The 5,000-nt window shown below is 41.0% G+C and overlaps 1 pseudogene; it reads left to right on the forward strand.

Annotated features, from left to right (window-relative positions):
- LOC138861925 (balbiani ring protein 3-like) overlaps window positions 1-1,887 on the forward strand; it is a 4,615-nt pseudogene extending 2,728 nt beyond the window's left edge.
- The last annotated feature ends 3,113 nt before the right edge of the window (window positions 1,888-5,000 follow it).

Here is a 5,000-nt window from a genome sequence, read left to right on the forward strand (position 1 = left end):
GACTGTCACTGCAAGTGGACGGATTAGTGACTACTCATGGCAACACTTCGTCGCCGATACCTGTCCCACGCAGCTGTGAATTGCCAAGACAATGTGGACGTCACGAAGCCTCCTGTAATTGACTACCCTTGATGGTTGCTCTACCGGCCAACAGTACTGTGGCAGCATCCCAGCGACTGCCGCAAGTTCATCCAGTGCCCATCCGTGCGGTCCTCAGGAGATGCCATGTGGAGAAGGAACAGTTTGGGACCAGAGACACCATACCTGCAGCCGTCGCATGGGCCACTGAGTGCTTGACAGGCAACTTCCTTCTCACTAACGGAAGCTGTTCAGGATGCTCAGGATGCACTCCTCCAGCAAAGCCCCCAACCAACCCTCCAACACACAAAACCTGTCACACCAGGCAACTTCCCCTGTGTAGATTGCTCCACTGGCCAGCAATGCTGGCAGCATCCTACCGACTGCCAAAAGTTCCTTCAGTGTGCCCCTTATGTTCCCCAAGAAATGCCATGCCCTGCGAAGACAAAGGTGGGACCAAGGAAGATCCTTACTTGTAATCATGAATGGAACACCCCGTGCGTGACAGGGAACTACCTTTTGGATGACGGAAAGCTGTTCCGGGTTGTACTGGTTGCCCTCCTCCACCAACCTCAAGCCCAGATAGCTGTAGTGGCGAAAGCCCAGACTGCGAGGCATTGGGCTGCCCAATGAGGACTGCACCTGTAAGCCGAATACCGATTGTTATTGGCAGAATGAAGTCGCTAATCGTATTAAGACCTGTCGAGGAGAGTGTCAGGATAATCCAGCTACTACCAGCTGACGATTGCATCAAATGCTGTGCTTCTTCATAGTGGTCTTTTCCCACATCCGAAAGACTGCACCAAATGGGTTCACTGTGACCACTTCACACCGTACGTGAAGAATTCTTACTACTTAATCTGCCACTTTAATCCAACGCCAAGGTAATCTAAAGTTTGAGGGTGTGGCATCATTCAGAACATATATTTTGATACAATATTTTATGACAGCATAAGAATAATAAGCACATGTCCTTTTTCATCATATTGACTTTCCATTAATGTTGTCTCATTTTTCTGTGGTTTGGAGAAGGTATGTGACTGGCCATCGCGGTGCAGGATGCTCCTCAAGTGACAGTGGTGACTACGTCATCCAACCTGACCAAGAGCCCAACCAGCCCCCCCTCCCAACCTGATCCTGCTTGCACATGTGAATATTTGCCACATTCCTCATCCGGAGGACTGCGCATCCTATTATTACCAGGTGATATAAGTTAATTTTTTTAAATTTAGATTTTCCATTTCATACCGATGGCATCTGATATGTTTCGAGTGTGTTTCTGTATTGTGAGAATTCGTGACCAATAGACCTTGCAACCATATTATTTGAATAGTCTCTAAGCCGCACTGACTCCATGAATATTAAACCATTTTTCCATGTTGAACAAGAACAAGACCTTCCATACATGCCCTGAAGCACTTGTATTCAACCCGGATTTAGATGCATATGTTTACGCTCATCAGTACCCTGAATGTGTCATCGAAAAGCCTCCACAGTGCAGGTGCGAATGTCACTATCCCTCTGGGATTTACATGACAGAAATATTGCATTTGTAAGTAACATTTTGTATCTTCAGGAACTAAGATACCAAACTTTAATTACATCTCCTCTTTGCCTTATACTGAACACTAATTTTATGTTTTCATACAGATGAAATGCCTTTTTCTATGTACTTAATGAGTTCACATTGTTTCCCATTGTAGTGTTCCTGAGAAGACAGGAAGGTGCCCCTCAGGTCTGCACTGGAACCAAGCAATAATGTCATGTGACCATCCTGAAGACGTTCAGTGCGAGACGAGGCGAAAATAAGATGCATAACACGGGGGATGGTTAATAGAAGGAAATATCAATGGAAAGAAAATAACTTTCTGGAAATATCATTAGGAATACTATCAACGTAATTTGTAAAGTTTCTCAAAAACTCGGCGACATTGGCTTCTAGTTGAGATTGAGTTTGTTGATACATCTTAACTAGATATTGTGGTTTGTAATTATATTTGCTGCTTAGGGAATACTTGTGAACAAGTTATTTGGATCTTCCTTCTTTTATGTTTCGTCAATATCTTATTTATCAATTGGTAAAATAAATGCTAATGTAATTTGAATGTTTCATTACCTTATTGTTTTGTTATGCTTAAAATCAACAGAAACTTAAACATCATAGAACGAGAAAAATACCCTTGAAACTTTGTAATTCTAGAACCTAAGAATATAGTGAACTTTGATCTAAGATAAGGATCTGGTATTGATTTTGGGGTTTGTGAATATTGGCATTACATTGCCGTTGTCACATTCTTATTCTATAGCGCCCTCTGCCAATAGTCAGTAAATATAATGGGGCTTTTCCTTTGTAACTTTAGAACAATTATAAGATGCAAGATTCTCTGAATGGAATTCCTTATGCTAAGAGACAAAAGTAAAGCTTACGGCCTCCTAGAGAGAGAGAGACAGAGAGAGAGAGAGAGAGAGAGAGAGAGAGTGAGAGAGAGAGAGAGAGAGAGAGAGAGAGAGAGAGAGAGAGAGAGAGAGAGAGAGAGAGAGTGAGAGAGAGAGAGAGAGAGAGCGAGAGAGAGCGAGAGAGAGCGAGAGAGAGAGAGAGAGAGAGAGAGAGAGAAAGCATGTAATCGAATGTAGTACATTGAGTATGCTTCCTACATGACACAGAATCTTGTCACTGGCCCGGTGGGGGCCCACTTGCGAACATAAGCAGAGGGACGGTGACTCATGTCTATCTTCCATGCTCGAGATGCTCATTTGGTTACTATGCAGTGTTCATTTTATTTTTCATGTATTCACATTGGGTTCAATCAGTTCATGATATAGCTTATAGTTCTGTCTAATGATGAGCTTAATGTGAATGATTTAAAAAACATAGGTATTTTGGGAAGGATTTTGAAATTGTGCTAGATGTGTGTCATGAGATTAGACTCAAGGTCAGTAAGAATAGTAAAACTGTTTCATTTTAACGTTTCTCTGCTTTCTCAAAATTGGCAAAAATGAATGACAGGATCACACGAGACCACACACACACACACACACACACACACACACACACACACACACACACATACACAGACACGCATGCACACACACACACACACACACACACACACACACACACACACACACACACACACACACACACACACACACACACACACACACACACACACACACACACACGCATGCACACACATACGCACACACAAATATTTCAAAAGGTTTCCTTCTGATCCTCAGTAAAGGCATATATCAAAATCAAAGATCCCATATCAAAAAGTTTAACAAATCTACCGTGTTCGTACCTTTGACTAAATTCAAAAAAGGAAAAACTGGTAACTTCAGGCTCGAGCCCTGGAGTTCTCCGAAGTGCAAAGACGTTTAACAAAAAAAATGCATTAAAGACAGTGAAATAAAATGAAAAGGGATAAAAAAGAAAAAAAGTAATAAACATGCATTTTTATATTTTTTCTTACTTCAAATATGTATGAGTATGACTAGTTTATTCAGCTAAATAAAATAAAGAGACGGCGAATCGGACACGCAATGGTTTAGGGTGAGTGTGTAGGCAAAATTTTTGAAAAATTGGATGGTAAGAGTCTAAATATACAGTACTTTACTGGTACTTACATCTGTCTCATATAATCTTTCGGAACTGCTCTCATGCATTAAGGCATAAGATCATTGTCCAAAGCGGAGACAGTTGTTTGTGTGGACATGCGTTCTGTCCTGTAATCACGCGCGACAAATATTGGGCCGAATCTGACTAGCACTACCATATTATGACGATGCAACACCTCACCTCCACCGTCTAGACTCTCGGATAGCTGAAATGAATCATTGTCAATAGTAGTTTACTAAATTTCAATTACTCTCATTGAATGCAAAATCTTGGTAAGCAATAAGTAGAATTGAGGAGTAAAGTAAGGTAAAGCAGGGTAAAGAGTAACAGGCATATAACAAACCAATAAATTTCATAATGTAAAGCTTAACTCCTCCATGACATTATCACAGTTCCAAGCAGAATGCATCATGTCGCCTTACCAGCAGGAAGTTTGTGCTATACTATGCAAACAGGTTATATTGCGTTAATCCTTCTAATGCCATTATATCAGGAGATCCAGATATAATGGCAAATCACGCCTTTTTTTCTTTTCCTTGTTTTTCTTCTTTTCAGTAATTTAGTTACATAATGCGTTCTGACTTTGTATTGCAGAGCTGACAGTTTTTCCTATCCTGAAATTGGACTTACTATAGCTTACATATACATGCGTACCTACCAGACAAACACACTCACACATACACAAACACACACACACACACATAGGCAAGCATGCACGCACGCATACACACACACGAATGTGTGAATATGTGTACACATATATATATATATACCATTGTCACACACATATGTAGTGGTCCGCCTTTGGACTCGCAACGGCGGGTCACTCCTGCTACAGCTTCGAACCAAGATCCTTGCCTTGGCGATGGCTGGGAATAGGAAGAGTATCCACCATACTTCATAAGACAACATGAAGAAAACGGTACACAACATACCCCTACGAATATACCTGTGTTATACTTTATTTCAATCATTTCCAAGCTTTTTAAAACACGGTGATCTTTTATATCATTGTTCCCTTTTCGAACACTGCATATTAAATTTAAAAGAGGCTCCATAAAGACCAAAGTAAAATGCCACAAATCAGCAGGGAAGATGGCTCTTTTTCGTATTATTTTACTATATTTGTTTTGTTTTTTTTTAATTATCATTATTTCACTTTGCAAAATATATTGAAACCATTCAGGGGTAAGAAGGGTGCTGATAGGGTTACACCGTCGCTCGAGCTGGAGACAGGAATAGACAGACAGACAGAACGAGGCGAAAAGTCTTCGCCAGCAGAGGTTTAGGATTTGGGAAG

The sequence above is a fragment of the Penaeus vannamei genome, chromosome 6 (assembly GCF_042767895.1).
Source record: "Penaeus vannamei isolate JL-2024 chromosome 6, ASM4276789v1, whole genome shotgun sequence".
NCBI lineage: Eukaryota > Metazoa > Arthropoda > Malacostraca > Decapoda > Penaeidae > Penaeus > Penaeus vannamei.